Here is a 16,601-nt window from a genome sequence, read left to right on the forward strand (position 1 = left end):
GTTAGTGACCGCTGCAAGCGCCACATAGCATTATTGGGGAGAGGAATCACCCTCGCCACCGCCTTTAGTCTGCTACGCAGGGATACACAGGCGGTTGCTAAGCACGCGCTATTATCTCTCTTATACTTATACTGCTTCGTCGTTGTCAACACAGCCTACCATACATCGCCGCGGTTTCGACAAGTCACGTGGTAACGAATAGTGCGAGCTAGCGCCAAATCCCATAGCCAAGCGGCGATTGCCAGAACTACTACCCCGGTGCTGGGAGCATTGCGGCTGTCCAGGTCTCTAGTATAGTAGTAGGTAGTAGGTCATGCATATGAAAAAGAAAGAAACCTATCACAGTGAGCTTCCGGCAGTGGCAGCAGGTATGCAGCGTAGGTGCGGGGTGGGGGTTACGGCGGTTACGGTTACGGCTACGAGACTGCTTGGCACCATTATACAATCCATTTCACCAATTTTCTCTGCTGAAAAATGCTCATGTTTTGAATGAACGTGTTTTCTTCTTTTTTTTTCATGACGCAAAAGCTAATGTGACCAATGCGCCAATGGCCCAAATGCAATGCGAGGGCGGCGCTCCTGTTCCAGTGCTCTCCCATTTTCTGTTTGGAATTTGGAAAGCTGGGAGGTTGTTGTTGTTGTTGTGCGTTGTACTGGTTGCACTGTTGTACTGGTTGTACTTTGTTGGAGGCCTGTTATTAGTTTGCTGCTCAGAGTGCTGTGACTGGCTGCGTGCTGTGTGAGTTTCGCGGTTTCGCTCAATAGCAGCATGTCACGGAGTGTGGGAACGAGGTGTCGCGTTCCTGGCTGCAAAAAGTCGTCTGGGACAAACCCAGAATTGACGTTTCACGGACCTAAGGACAGCGCCACGAAGCGAAAGTGGGAAGCCGTAATCGCGGACAGCTTTTCTATCGTAGCAGCAGATTTGCACGTTCGGCACATTTGTTCCTTGCATTTTGCCGATGAAGCGTATCTGGAGGCCGAAATATTGAAAGTCCGTATGGGGCTGGCTAGAAAAAGAAAGCGACTGAAGCCCAATGCAATGCCCTCATTGTTTCAAATAGGAACCACCGACATGCCGGACGAGCAGGTGAGCATTCACTCTTTTCCAGCTGCGATATTCAAATTCAGTGCTATTCACAGAAGATGTGATCCAGGTCGCAGTGTACTGGATCACAGTATTTGTGATCCAGAGAAGCAGCTTTTCAATAGTATAGCGCCAGTTGGCATTGCGCTTTGATATGTAAGCATTTTGTCTTATTGTCCTACATGAAGTACTCAATTTCTATCACAGGTGGAGTCAAGCAGCATAATTGAATCTGCTTCAGCTGGTGAGTACGCGACAATTTTTTTTTTTTTTTTTCGAAAATATGGATATGTCTGTGTTGTACGATAAAACACGTGAATTCCGAGTCACAGAGAATGCTCGTCTTGTGAAGCCTGCTTATGCAGGAGTATCAGCCTCTACAAATGATGCAAGTGTTTACATCCTGTGTACATGACAGTAACATTAATCCGAAGATGGCATGCATGCAGTTCATTATATGATAGCTCAAACAATGAAATTGTGCAATTCTGGACAAAATAAGCATAAAAAGGACATGGTGGGGGCAGAGTTTCGCATGCGAGTTACACACTAGCACCTTAACAGTAGAGCACTGCTTGGGCCGGGTAAAGCGGTCTTTTTTTTCAGGTCGGGGAGGTCGAAATACAACCTCAACGTGCACTTAACACCTGGGAACTGTTTCCTCAGGAACCTAGAATGAAAGTCGTTAAATCAAAGTGCGTGTACTGTGCAAAAACAGGACCCACCGACAACGTTGACAAATTTAAGGCTAGGCTTGTTGCCGTGGGAATATCGCGGGTGTACGGCGTTGACTACTTCGAAACTTTCTTGCCAGTGGTCGAGTTAACGAGTCTCAGGACTCTGCTGGCTCTGGCAAATGATGAGGCACTTGAAAAGGTAATTGAGACACCTTAATGTCAAGACGCCATATCTTCATGGACGACTTGACGAGGAAGTCTATATGGCGCAACCTCCGGATTGTCATTCATCAGAGCCTACAGCAATGCAGCTTGTCCCACGAAAATGGAGCAACGAATATTTTATTCATGATGAGAGTAGACATTACTTTTTGGTTTGCTAAGTTATTCTTTTTTTCTTTTCTACGTTCTGGATGTGCTCCCCTGAAGCCTTTGCATCTCTATCAGACAGTCAGCGAACACGGCTTTGTGTATGCTTCGGTGCTGCTGAAACTGTACCTTGGAGGCGGAAAGATGGCAATTAAGAAATCGCAGACAGCTGTTCCCACTGCCACACTTGGCAACAATGCCCGAAAACACATAGACTTGTGCTGCGCAAATATGTTTGTGAATGAAAAACAGACTGCCACCTGACGTCACGAGACGTGAAGAGCCGCTGCGCTCTGTCTTGCGGAGCAGTTTTCTCAGTAAATTTGGGCTTCCAAACTGATATATGTTGCGTGATGGTTCCTGAAGGTAGCATGCTTGTATGATGCAGTAAAAAGATGTATGTTCCACGCATGACCCGCTAGATTATAACGACCTTGTCGTAATTGGCAACCCCTACGAGAAGCCAGTCTGCACGATCCTCTAGGGGCGCCACTCATTGGCCCATGAGATCTACATCATGATTGGACAATGGAAATTTGCATTTTGAATGCACAGTTGTGGACATAAGAGGTACCTTAGCAGACGACGGCAACAGCTCCTGTGAAAACGTGTAGAATGATGATGATGATCAACTTTTGAAACAAGCATCTCTTGGGACATCCACCGCTTGTACAAAAATAGTCGGGCAAGCTGAAGTACAAACTATTGCTTGAAATTGAGGAAGCAGTTCATGCTCCTTTAATGCTGCAACTAGAAACGCATGCTCAACATTACTTTTATGTCTCGTTTTTAACCGTCTATATTTTTCTCTTCCGTGTGCGCAGCCACTCAAACCTGCATCGTGATGCAAAGCAGGGGAACTCAGACGAGCACGACCCTCCCGCCCACCAGGACAATCTCCTTTGCACCGTCAGAAGTTAAGGCTGAATGTCAAGAGGGCAGTGCGTAGGTTTTCTCTGCAGAGGATTTGCTGTGTCATGTGGACGTAGCACAGGTTAGTGATGCCTCACTGGAACACGGCAGCCCTTCGACATCGCCCCCTGGCTGCAATGTCCGTGCCTCCCACTCCAGCGTCTGTGGACTTGAACACCGCAGGTGTATTCACGTGGTACGGGCAGCACATGCTTTTTGACACGTAATTAGTTTTGTTGTTATCTCTGGAGAGTAGTGGTGCTGTGTGTAATGCTATGTGTCAACATGGATGAAAGCATTTGTGATGAAGGCAAGTGAATCCGTTTCTCTTCTGTGTGCAGCCCATCTGACGTTCCAGTCGTCTGCAACAGCAGGAAGCTCACACAAAGGGCTCGAAGGGTAAGCTTGGGACCATGTGGTGAATAGAAACTCAGAAAACTTGATTTCTTTTCTCCCAGTGACGGATAGGAGAAGTCGCAGCAATGAGGGCTTCCAAAGTGTCGTAGGCATCAACTGTAAGTGAAATGTCTCTCATATAAATATTTCTCCTTGAGAAAACCGCTTCCTTTAAATACCTGGGAGTTACATTTAGTAGCGATCTCTCGTGGAACGGTCACATTAATTCTATTACGGCCAACTCCAAGTTAGGCTTCCTTAGACGACGTCTTTACTTAGCATCACCAGAGATTAAACGTTTAGCATATACAACACTTGTCCGCCCTTGTTTAGAATATGCCTCCATCACCTGGAACCCTCAATCAAAAGTACCTCATCGAACAAATTGAAATGATTCAAAACAGAGCCGCAAGATTTGTATTTCGTGATTACTCTACACTCGACAAGTGTGAACGACCTCAAAAGTAGACTCGAATTACCACATTTACATTTACGAAGGAAGGTTTCACCGGCTTTGTTTTTTCTTCAATTTGTAAGTTTTTTTCTTTACTAAAACTGGAAAATCAGAGTTCAGGGTCCCAATCCCTTGTGAGCACAAACAAACCATTCTATCACACGAGACTCTCCACGCAATTCAGCATGCCCATGGCCTTAACTATTCGCTTCAGTTTTTTCTCCATTAGTATCAGCTATCTCCGACTAAAATGCCCTCCCCGAAACGATAAGATGTCAAGCTGATGTGGTGTGTTTTTGAAGAGAATGCAAAATCCATATTGTTATAGCATCGGATTGCACATAATGTATTGGAGTTTTTCGCTGCGCCAGACATATTCTTTTCGCTTGTCCTTTCGTTTCTTGCTTTCTTGTTTTTCATATACAAGTGTTTATTTTCATAGAGTTTCATTCGTCTGCATGTACCCCCCTATTGTAATACCCTATACCGGGTGCTTACGGTATTAAAAATGAAATGAAATATTTTATACAACATATCTAAGGCTCTGCGCGAACAATAATGCAAGAAATGTAAATCTTGGTCGGCCTTCCAGCCCAAATCCACGATTCTCCTGATGGGGGGGGGGGGGCAAAAGCACAGCGCACCGGAAAGCTCTTAGTATGTTTGAGTTGATCAAGATGGCAACAGTGACTAAATCTCATTCAGTATTCCTGAATGCAGATGCGGCTGCTCTTTCCAGCTGTAACTGTGTATTCACACGAGTGGGGGTTAGGGGAGAGTGCATGTGTTGCCAGATGGAGCCTCATTTTCGCCTACCGACTAGTATATAAGATGAGGCAGATTTTTGCAACTTGTTTTTTTTTTCTTCTTTTTGTGTTTTGTGAAAAGTACCTTGCCCTTATGGTCCAGTTTATACGGTATTCAGCCAAGAGAGTCTCATCAAACCCACTGTAGAACAGGGAGCACTACGTACAGTGAACTTTCGTTCAGTCAAGCACTGCTTAAGTATTAATTTAGGCCTAAATCGAGAACCCAATGATGACTGATGTGCCTGTAGTGTGCCCATATTGTGAAACGTAGCTGCTTTTAAGGGGAGCTCGTATAACGGGAAATATGTGCTTTGATTAGATAGTTTTCATGCCAACTCCCATCTTCATATCAACAGGCTATGCATTAGCCCTGATTACCAAGATGCTGATACGTATCCGAGAGCACCGAAGGGAGCCTGGGCCTGCGGGAACTGTGCCGCCACTATCATCAGCGTATGGTGAGAGGAAAAACCCTTGCGGAAGCAATCCAGAAGCACCACGCAAGGTTTGTGAACACTTGTCCTACCAGATGTTGCTCGCATACTGTTGTGGCTTGATGTTGTTATATTGTGCATTTTTATTTTTAGGTTCTAGGAGTGAGGCTTCAATCTGCATCACACACCTCAAAAGCCACGGAAACTATGACGGAAAAAAGAAAAAAAAGGCTCTTTTCAGGGCTACGATGTCTTATGCACAGACTAGCATTGCGTTATGAAGCTACCAGCATGCACATACAGTCATGTCTAGAGATGCGAAGACCCGGAAAAACCCTCAGGAAATTTTGGGGGAAAAAAACAGTTTTCTTCGGGTTTTTTCTTCGTCGTCTCCAGAAAAAGAGCCCAAAATTTCCAAGCGACAAAATTCAAAAATGTAAATTTTCGTGCCTTTGATGCATTCCAACCCGCCAACAGTGCCTTAGGTGCCTCTAATCCGCCAACAAACACCAACTTAGAGCTCCGTCTGGCCGCACCAGGCGATCGCCATCGCGTTCACGTAATGTCGTAGTGGACAGGTTGTTATAACTACCTGTCGCTGAGTAGACAGCAGTCTCATGGGATGCTCTGCTCAGCATTTATGCCTAGAGGATGAACACTACTAAAGCTTCTAGCTCATTGTATGCTGTGGTTTCGCCGGCAATGCTTCGAATCAGCAGTAACCACATTTATTTCAATTTTTCTGAAAAAAAAACTTTTTTTTTTTTTTGAGCGATTCGAAATTTCCGGAAATCTTGCATCTCTAGTCGTGTCTCGATTATACGGACACCTCGGGAGTCGCGCTTTTTCGTCCGGATTACGAATTTCCAGGTAACCGAACCAAGCAAACTTCCAGGAAAAAATTTGGGAGACCTCTTTATAGCTCCAGAAAAGAAAACAAGGAAAAGATCGTTCTTAAAAAACTAACGGGAAATTAGCCGCTTCAAATAGCACACGTTTGACAAAAATTTTTGTAACAGCCATGGCACCCGCTGCGTAATCCTGCTGTTCCAAGAAGGGTCGTGTCACAGAAAGTTGGTCCCGTGCGCATGTTTTTGTCTTTTTGCAAACTCCTTTGGCATGGGCAAAAAGAGAAGGCAATGTTTTCGGACGACCTGGACATTGATGTTCATGTGTGGATTTCTTGTGTCTGATGGACACAGGGCATCTTTTCCGCTTATCGTCTGCCATCTCTACCGTGTGCTCGCACATACCAAAAGGGAGTGACCCCTGAAGAAAGGGGAGTCAAACAGAAAGCACAAAAGGCCCAGTAAGATGTGAACCTTTTCCAGAATAATGCGAACACAGCACATGCCAGGGACAGAGGACGTTGAGACTTTTTAATCAGTTAATCAATCAATTTATTGAGCTCCCAAAAGTCCCATACGGGCGTTACATGGGAGGAGTGGGTTACAGGAAGTGAGGAAAAAGATAATACATAGAAAAAAAAGGCAGTAAAACAGCAACAACAAATGGAAACGACAACAACGTTACACAAGTAGGTTACGCAAGGTATCATAAATGACGCAAGATTTATTAACTTGAAATAGAATTACGAAATTGAGACAGGGCAGTTATGGTAACGATGTGTGGCGGGAGGTTATTCCAATCAATGGCAGTCTTGGGGGGAAAAAGGAATTTGAAAATGATTGAGTGTTACATTTTAAGTGGGCGACTTTGAGTTCGTGGTCGATGCGAGATGGATGCGATGGACTTTTCCGGATAAGCGAAACAGAATGATCTAGGTCCTCGAAGATTGTTCCCCATACTTGCTGTCCGGATACGATAATGAATTCCGGAAATCCGACACAAAATCGAATGGGTGCTGGTTCGTTCCCGAGAATGTAGTCCAGATAACTAGTTCTCTGAATATCTGAACTGTAGTGAATGTGAAAGTGAGACAGTGCTGTAGTTGTTTTTGATACAGTTTGATACCGTTCTGGATTACGTTGCTGATTCTAAGGAACTGCCTAGCACAGCATGCATTTGTAGAATTTTGAGTCGGGGACTGAAAGCAAAACGATTGCCGGTTCGGTTACGGTTACAGATCAGTGCCGGAACTCTGAATGTGATTACAGTTTCGAGATTCACCGTTCTAATATTTGCAGTTACGGGCGCTACCACTGTGACTACAATTTCAGAGCACAATGTGTTCATTTTTCAGGAAACTCACACACACTGGCTTGATGTAACAACAAAATAAAACTTACTGTGACGTCTCGATGCCTGTTCAGTTGTACTGTGTTTTTAACTCAGGTTATCGTCTATAATGTATAGTTGCTTGCTGAGCAGAGCTGCGTATAACCAGCATAATTTTTCTTTCACGAATTAGAACATAGTTTTTAACACCATATTCCCAGTTCAAATGGGGTGTAAAAATTGTGTAGTGAACATGAACGCCTCTTTTGAACACCTCACTTTACACGCATAATGATCGACATTGGGTAAAATATAGTGTATGTCGATATTGCACCTTTAGTAATGCCCTTTATGCACCCTTTGCTTCGGTCTGACAGGAAAAGAGTTTTTATAAGCATACACCTGTCGGAATACACTTGAGCGAATAAAGGTGTAAAAGGATTTACTGTGAAGTCATGGGCTGCAAACAGCCTAGTAGACGATCGATCAACCCCGGCTGTCATCTGGCAACGTTGTTGCCTTTGGCGTCTTGCGGGGCCGCTCTTTGCACTCTGTTAGCGGAGCCCCACGTGAGATATCATCCGACCGCTCCGGCCTTCGAGAAAACGCAAAGGAGGGAGAAGACGTCTCTCCCATTCTCCCCTCTTTCGATCAGCGTCACGTGACTTCTCCACAACGTTACCCTCTCCGGACGGCGGCGTCGTTGTTAGGAGCCAGTGCCCTCTCCAGAACATGACATTGCAATCTGTGGACTTATTATTACGTCACACGTTTTGCGCGTCATCGAAGCTTGTGGAGGCTCAGAACCTTCAGTAAATCTATAGAAATGCACAGCTGTCGTAAACAGGGTTGAAATCCTTGGGACACTTTCTTTTCATGGACTGAATAAAGTAAGCGCTTTTTTCCCCCGAGTTCGGAGTGGCACTTTGAAGTCGCTTCTGGACCGCACACGTATCGATAATTTTTTATCCGCGAAAATTCAAAGGAAGAATCTCAATGTAAGTGCGAACCACTTGCGTCATACCGAAAGAATGACTTCCCGCGAAGTAAAGAGAGTCCAAAATGCCTGAAGGCGGGCACCCGTCAGTGTTGGGCGAGGCAATCGAATGCCTTGTGTTGAATTCCAATGGCAGATTCGGAGCGCCTCCGGAGCAAGTTTTGTTGCTCCGCCGAGAGCAAGTCTGTTCGAATGGCAGATTGAGAACAGTTCTGGAGTCTTCCAATGGGAGCTTCGGAGCTGCATTCGAGCCAAGGTCGCTCCAGGGAGCAACCCAGACTGCTCCGCCAAAATAGGCAGATTCAACCGGAACTCTACGTGACGTGTCACTTGTCGCTCGTGCTTCCTATTTCCTGTCTCTATTTCGCCAACATGGCTGCTTTGCAACGCGTCTTCGCCGTGACTAGTATTTCGCATCGTACGTTGGCGATTTTGTTTCATGAAGGAAGCGAGAATCAGACATTACCAGGGCAACGTTGGGAGATTAGGAGGACCTTGATGTTGCAAAACATGGCGTTATAATGGAACATGAGCATCTTCATCTTCTTCCTCCGTCTCTGGCCGCCATCCACCATGGGAGGTTACCCAGCGCTAACTCCAAGTTGTGCGGAAGTGTTCCAGTCGCAGATTCGGATCACTTGCTCTAGGCCAGATCAAGCCGCTCCACTGCGGAGCCTGCCACTTGCTCCGACTCTGCCATTGGAATTCAACACAAACTCTCGCCTCTCGGAAGGTGTACAAAATTGGAACTGAACTTCCCGGGAAGAACACGCACATGTCCCGCGACGGACGTCCGCAGTGGACCTTTTTAACACTCGCGTCGTGTCCTATAGCGGCTGTTCAGCGAAACATGCTCGGCGCGCGCACAAAATGGCGCACTGCCGGCGCCATCTTGTCGCCGCGTGAGCCTGACAGCGGCGGGGATAGAACCACGCACCTTTTTGATTGCCGGACGAGTGCGCTAACCACTACGCTACGCCGGCATCCGGCTTCTTCTGACGACTGCCGTGTTTTAAATAATGCGAAAGGCAAATTGTCAGCAATGAAGGAAGAGACTATACGACACACACAGCGTCTATGGATCGTTCGGTACTCAGCAGCTCGTAAAATGTCACCTGCGGAGGTATGTTCTGACGAAGAAGAAGTTCAAAGGGGAAAACGTTCTTCGATAACCACCATGTTGACAGTCGACGGCCATAATTACATTTCTCGTAGGATTCTGTGTCAACGGTTAGATACAATCTTGCCTCCAGGTCAAGTTAAAACATATTTCACGGCGAAGTATGCAAGCCTGTTCGCAAATTTTGCAGTTTGCTCACAAAAGCCCGTCTACGAATCGGCAACATGTCCTGTATATGATGTCACGGCCAGTTCGCCTCGGAGGCGGGCCGTAGCAGCTGCCCTTCACGGCGGTGGTTAATATAGAATATATTCGCTATTTCATCCTTATATTCCACAGAGTGAATGCTTTAGTACAGGGGAACAAATTAAAAATATCATGGGCCTGTCAGATATCCTTTCACGGCCCTTATGTTGTTTGAAGCCTTGTTTAAAGTAGGACTCCGCAACAAAATCACTAAAAAGATTGTCTTTGGGGTGTTAGAAACATAAAGGGAATGTCGCGTTCCAAAAGTGGGCGGGCTTCATTGAAACGTATTACTAGGACGAAGTGAGCGTTTTGCCTCTGTGAAGCAAGAGGGCGCTGGAAGCAACACTTCTGACGTCATACGTCATGGAAGAATCAACACCACCTAGATAGAAAAAGCCTGCGCATTGCCTCATTTCCCTCCTTCGCTACGTGAACATATATGATCAGAGAGCAAGAGAGAACTGATGTTCTCATGCTGGAGCAACATAGAAAGGACAAATACATACAACATACAGCATTCGTCTGCTACTGCGATTCACTGTTCTTCGAATTCAAGAACCCGCAAACGATTGCAGCTCACCTGGAACCTGGAGACCTAAATATTTAGACAAAAAGCGCAAGACGCTTTCCAGAAAATCACTTTTGGCAAAGATTGAGACCGTGCAGCGCTTCATTTCCAAGTACTGCGACTTATACAGACATGTACAAGATACTCAAAAATGTATTTAAGCTAAGATAATAAATACTGACGTTAGAATGTAATTAAGATAGAGTATAAGTATGTGAAAATTAAAGTAATCAAGATAGAGTACGAAATACTTCAAAAAGTATTTGAAATACAATTAAGATACTATTTATCTTTGAACGCAAAACGTCACCGGTCACTGGTCAACGCGGCAAGTCGCCGCTATGTGACATGAATCACCTAAAGCCCGCGTACTACGCAAGCCGCCCCTGTGTGATAGGAGTCATCTAAACACAAGTCCCAAAAAGATGACAAAGAGATACCACATAACACCACTAAGCACATGTGACCCAGAACAAAGCAAACTTCTGCCCGGCGAGGTCAGAATTCGGCGTTACCGCGTCAGGGCACACATAATAGAACCCTCATTCGCCGAGGATTAGTACACACGGGGCAAGATCTTTAAATGGGGACTTCCAAGAAGGGCCAATGTCGGGGTCAAGTCCAAGGGACTCGGGAAATTTTCATAGAACAAGCAAGATAATGGAAAGACGAGACACAGAAAGTTTGACAGGGCTCCAAATTTGAGAGGGATCCAAAATATGTAATTAGAGTATTGAGTAGAAAATACCATAAAATGTATTTTAAATAGAGTACAAATACACAAAACCGAAAGTATTGAGTAGAGTACCAAAATACCGCAAATTGTATTTAAAATACAGTATTTTAAATACAATACTCCAAATATGTACAAGTCTGGACTTATAGTACGCGCGCGGGGACGTTCACTCACAACTCTCAGATAGGACAGTCGTTTTTCTTCATGGCCACGACCTCTGAAAGTACGTTCGTGATTGGCTACGGTCGTTGAATACAGGATCCTGATTGGCTGACTCTTAATGGTTACGTCACGTCGACGGGCGCGAAGGCTGTGGTGGTGTCACTTGGATGTCACGTGCGTAAAGAGGGAACTGTCAATTTCCCAGCATCTCGTATATCCACCCAACGCACAAGAAAAAGATCTCCTCGTCTCCGAATCTCTTTATTTGCCGACTTCAAGTGAGGAAAATCTTCCATCTTCCTCATCACAATGCATGGCATAGCGGGACGTATAGCCCCGATTCCCTCCCATGGCAATGACCGTGGCAACACTCAGCGTCCCATGCGCACTGCGTAGGGCACAGTAATTAGCGATACAGCAAAAGGGAACGCACATGTGTAGGCATGCACTACTTCAATATAGTGTACTAAAGACAAAACGTGATTACGATGCTGTATAACTTACTGGAACTGAATGCATAGTTACAGTACATATATAGCAATAAACGCTTCAAGGCACTAAAGCGCGTAAGGTTCTCGTGTAGCACATCATCATGCACCGCACAGGATATTCTCCCCAAGGAGCTGCCATTAAAGTATGTTCTAGACTGTTTGGACAATAGAAACTTGACCATAGTCAAGGTGCATGCTGGGTGTATGGGAGACAGAGAACAGCTCCGAGTTCAGTACGGAGAGACAGCACCAGCAGCCTCCTGTATCTGGCCCGAGTTACTGCGGGCAATGGAGGTAAGAGGTCGGTGAATGACCCAGCGAGGGATGCCTTGGCCAGGTTATCAGCCAACTCGTTGATAGAGAGGCCAGGGTGTCCTGGAATCCACGTCAAGACGACGTCCGTGATATGACTCGGAGTAAGGGGCTAGGCGGATGAACACGAAACTGACAGGCGGATAGTTGGTCCAAAGAGCGCATTGGGGCACTGCTCCGAGCAAGAAATATGTAAACTGAAACCGATTAATTTCTCGAAAACATCACTAAGTGTCGATGCGGTTTTTGTCTTGCAATACGTTTCGCTGAAGGTCCCGATGCATAAAACAGAAGCTCGGTAAACGTGCGAAGTAAAGGTTAAAAGTTAAGATGTTTATCTAATTAATGAGCGCATGCAAATGAGCCGCCCACTACTCAGTTCATGGTCGATGTCCCAAGGATCTTTACCAAAAAGAAATTTCTTCGATAGCGCCACCCGTTCACAAATTATTCAGTCGGGGTGGGGGGATATGTTTATTAAGAAAAAGAAAGGGAAGGAAGGAAAATTCAGTCGGGGGATTTTCGTGAAACACCCTGTATAGCACTATACGCTCTCCACTGTTAGAACAGACCTTCACCACATAGCACGCTCCAAGCCAACCATCATTCTGTGTCCCAATTGGCCGCAAATGGGAGGAGGCGCCTGTCAGGTACACATTTTGCATGTCCCAGATAGGCTCCTCCCCCTTATGACACAGAATGAATATCATTCGGAGTTGTGGTTGGCCAGGAGCGTGCTATGTGGAGAAGTTATATTTTAACAATGTACACTCTTAAAAATGAACTTCGCCGCATAGCACGTTTCTAGCCAACCATCATCCCGAATGACAACTTTCTCGCCCTTGATTTGTTGAAAACGAGAGGCGGAGCCTATTCTGTGCCGTGCATAATGAGCACAAAATAGGCTCCGCCTCTCGTTCTCAACAAATCAAGGCCGAGAACGTCGTCAGTCGGGATGATGGTTGGCTAGGAACGTGCTATGTGGTGAAGTTCATTTTTAAGAGTGTACACTCTTAAAAATTAACTTCATAACACAGCACGCTCCTAGCCAACCATCCGCCGGAGTGACATCGATCTTTCCCCTGATTTGTTGAAAACGGGAGGCGTACGGCTTTTTGTGACACTTATGCAGAAATGTTAATTGTCACAAAAGGCGTACGCCGTGTACGCTAACCGTTCCATGATTGATATGGTTAGCGCTTCTGATGCGAGGAAACAGAGAGAGAGAGATGTTGGGCGTACGCCTTAATATCATATATTCAAATTCACACACAAAAAGGCGTACACCCCCTCTCTCTTCGAATCAGAAGCGATAACACTTATGAATAGTGGCAGTGGTCGGAGCTGAGGGTGGCATGCGGTGAAGTTCTTTCATTTCATTTCATTTATTAATCCCACACTCTTAAAAATGAACTTCACCGCATAGCACGCTCCTAGCCAACCATTATCTCGAATGATATCGTTATCTGCCCTGATTTGTTGAAAACGGGAGGTGTACGCCTTTTTTGTGACACTTATGCTGTTCATAATTGTCACAGAAAAGGCGTACGCCTCCCGTTTTCAACAAATCAGGGCAGATAACGATATCATTTGAGATGATGGTTAGTTAGGAGCGTGCTATGCGGTGAAGTTCATTTTTCAGAGTGCAGAGGCCATTAGTGGGCAATACTAAGTTCTGTTCTTCGTGTTGAGCTCAGCACTGTCGGCCTTCTTGAGAAACAGAGAGAGAGAGGGGCGGAGTTTACTGCAGAGCAATTTTTGCACTTGAGCGTCCCGAGGAAAAATACGAGAGGTGAGCATTTACGCAAGAGTCTGAGCATACCTTCCATCCATTCGGAACACATTTCTGGCGTGCAACAACTGGGCCCTGAGGGAAGCCCATTGCCATTGGCACCACAGTAGCCGCCGCCAGAACCAGGGTTAGACTCCACACGAACAGCATGTTCTCTTTTACTGTCACGAGAGAAGAAAATAAAAGGAACGTTAGCATTTCCACCCCAGACGGACAGTGTGTCTCTTCCTCGAAACTGCGAAGCGTTAAAGGGACACTAAAGCGCGAAGGTTTACTCCTGGCGGAAGGAAAGGATACCGTTAGTTTGACGGCTGTGGGAAGCAGTTCCATATGGCTAAGTTCTGTCGATCGTGTTGCAGTACTCTGTCATCAAGGCAGCAATTAACTCAAGAGCAAGACCTGCCGGTATATGTTTGTCCCCTACGGGATATGGCAACGGCGCCCTCGACAAGATGTAGTTCTGCTGCAGACTGAATACGTATGTCATTATCCGTGTATTCACACGAGCGACATCCTCATGGAATATTCTAGTGGAAGAAAAAGCAAAAACACCGCTTACAGAGACGGAGTTCCGTCCCGGGTTATGTGAGCATTCACACGGTGCAGAATATCGGGCGTGCCGCACTGCGCATTTAGCAGACGACACTTAGCAGACGACACCGTCAGCGTGTTTTCCTGTCGTCTGCTACGGAATGTCTTGTGGCTCTGTAGCAGGATATTCCCCACGGTTAGCAGTGTACGTGAAGACACGACGTTGAGCGCCCGCGCTCAATTGACAGCAGAAAGCTATGACGTTTTTCGCATCTTCCACTTCCTGGGGAATATCGCTCGTGTGAATACACGGTATATGTACAACAGGAGTTGAAGAGAAATGGGTACGTATTCTTATAGATGGTGGAGCAGGAGAAGTTTTATTGCGCGGTCTTTGGCCAGGAAGGGACAGTTGCCAACGGATGGAAAGGAACATTTGAAGATCTATACAGTAACAAACAAGGGCACCGAATCGCTGCTCCGTAGAATGATAGTCCCATTACGATCGCAGTATACAGCACCGAGAAAATCTGCATCGAAGCATTAGAAATGCCAGAGATATGTATCGGCAACCTTCCCGACGTAGACCATGGTGTGAGTAGACTCTGTCTACAAAAGCTCTGTCTACACTTATGCTGTTCATAATTGTCACAAAAAGGCGTACGCCTCCCGTTTTCAGCGAATCACGGCAGATAACGGTATCATCAGAGATTATGGTTGGCTAGGAGCGTGCTTTGCGGTGAAGTTCATTTTTAAGAGTGTACGCCTTTTTGTGGCAATTTTCATATATCCAAACTGCCACAAGAAGGCGTACGCCCACCTCTCTTCGAATCCCTATCATTCTTGGCAATGGTTGGCGCACAGCGTGCTATGCGGTGAAGTTCTGTCTTTAGAGTGTGACCTTGAAGCTCCAGATGTGTAGCACGGCCCCTCCGTTGCCCCCCCCCCCCTAAAGGTACGCCCATGGATAGAATACGATGTGGTAACAGCGACTGGCTTTTGTAAATTTTTTTTCTAAATGAAACGACGAAGGGCTAAACAACTCGTTCATGTATCGTACAAAATCGCGACTGAGCTAGGAATATGTCGTATAATTTGGAATTTATGTTGCTGGTCAGGAGTACGTGATTCCTTACCGATCGTTGGCGGTGCGGGTGCTTCAAATTACTCTGAAATTCATGAAACACGTCAGAGATTCTAAGTGTTTCATATTTGTTCTTACCTATATAGGGAGAACGTCCGGCAACCACTTTTCTTCCTAACGAGTGTTTGAAGAATGACGGTTGAAACCACAGAGCAAATGGTCGCGTCCTAATTACTCCAAACAGCTGCGACTAATGAAAGGGCTCAGCTTTACAACTACAGGGTTATTCTAGCAAACGTTACACATTTCGAACGCATTGTAAAAATAGAAGACTACATTTGGCCCATCCCAAACTTTGCAGACTGATAGCCATTTATCTGAAGTTTCATTTGAATTTTTTGTAAGCGCTATGGTCATGTAGAAAGAAAATTAAAAATAAACCAAAATCTCGCCCCATGCATTTTCAATGGCCTATCTCACACAAACACTGCCATTTTTTCTTGTGTCTGCTTCACGTTCACATCACTTCACACAGGTAGCGCTGCCTGCAACGATGTGACATGCAGATTCTGACGTTATGCACCAATCCTCTTGTTCTGTATGCTGGTGCCACCTGTGTGCGGTGAAATAAAAGTGAAGCGCACACAGCAGAAAATGGCGGCTTTTGAGTGATATAGGCCATAGAAAATGCATAGAGTGAGATTTTGCTTGCTTTTTAATTTTTCTTCTACGGGACCATAATGCACACAAAAAATTCCAACGAAACTTCAGACCAATGGCTACCAGTCTGCAAAGTTTGGTGTTGGACAAGCCCCGTCTCCTATTTTTAAGATGGGATCAAAATGTGTAACGTTTGCGAGACTAACCCTGTAGAAGCGCGCTGTAATTGGTGTATGTGTTTTCAACGGTAGCTACTTTCTTTTGAGCTCGTTTCTAAAGCTTGACGGCGTGCGCTCATAATAAAATTAGCGTTAATAGTAATAAAAAATAGTAATCATAATAAAAATAGCGGGCCATATAGAATATAGCACCTGAAAAGGAATGACGTCATCTTCCTTATCTCCTACACATGCCCTTCTGCACTGCTTCCGGTTTGTTGCCAAAACGACATCCGGTTTCGCAGGAAACACGGTCTGCGCCAACCGCCGTGGCGACTGATACTGTTATCGCTTCTGATTTGAGGAGAGCGAGAGCACCGTATACGCCTTCTTATGGCAATTCAAATTGCCACAAAGAGGCGTAC

The 16,601-nt window shown here is 45.6% G+C and overlaps 2 long non-coding RNA genes across 2 annotated transcripts; one reads left to right on the top strand and one right to left on the bottom strand.

Annotated features, from left to right (window-relative positions):
• Nucleotides 1–144: 144 nt before the first annotated feature.
• Nucleotides 145–7,400, top strand: LOC135365991 (uncharacterized). Its single transcript, XR_010414051.1, has 7 exons — nt 145–1,090; nt 1,295–1,331; nt 2,958–3,241; nt 3,387–3,444; nt 3,504–3,560; nt 5,061–5,209; nt 5,292–7,400. It is a non-coding gene; the product is annotated as an uncharacterized LOC135365991 (long non-coding RNA).
• Nucleotides 7,401–11,390: 3,990 nt separating this feature from the next.
• Nucleotides 11,391–15,630, bottom strand: LOC135365989 (uncharacterized). Its single transcript, XR_010414049.1, has 4 exons — nt 15,497–15,630; nt 15,411–15,441; nt 13,774–13,904; nt 11,391–11,536 (listed from the first exon to the last, which is right to left on the bottom strand). It is a non-coding gene; the product is annotated as an uncharacterized LOC135365989 (long non-coding RNA).
• Between the last annotated feature and the right edge of the window lie 971 nt (nt 15,631–16,601).

This window comes from Ornithodoros turicata, chromosome 8 (genome assembly GCF_037126465.1).
Source record: "Ornithodoros turicata isolate Travis chromosome 8, ASM3712646v1, whole genome shotgun sequence".
NCBI classification, from domain to species: Eukaryota; Metazoa; Arthropoda; class Arachnida; order Ixodida; family Argasidae; genus Ornithodoros; species Ornithodoros turicata.